We start from the raw sequence: 366 nt of genomic DNA on the forward strand, positions 1-366 counted from the left end.
CCATTGAAAGAAAGAGACGTGCATGGGGACCAACCCTCAGGAAAGACAAGTAGGACGTGGATATACACAAACTCAAGGCCAGAGAACTCGTTCACAGCCCGAATATGTAGACCTGCATTGCTTAATAAACCAGGAAGGGCACAGATGGCTCGCTCAGCTTATATAAAGTGAGACTAAGGGCCCATGAAGACAGCCTCTGTCAATGTCTCATTGCCATTACTATATGCATATGAGTGGCGGGTATTGGCAACGTCACGCAGACGAGAATAATTAAAAGATGGCGTTTGCATAGTGGAAAGCTGAGAAAGTGAGCACAGAAACTGCGGTTCGGCGAGGACACCTATAGCATCGGGGCAATGCTTCGCA

Source organism: Dermacentor andersoni, chromosome 5, assembly GCF_023375885.2.
Source record: "Dermacentor andersoni chromosome 5, qqDerAnde1_hic_scaffold, whole genome shotgun sequence".
Classification (NCBI taxonomy): domain Eukaryota; kingdom Metazoa; phylum Arthropoda; class Arachnida; order Ixodida; family Ixodidae; genus Dermacentor; species Dermacentor andersoni.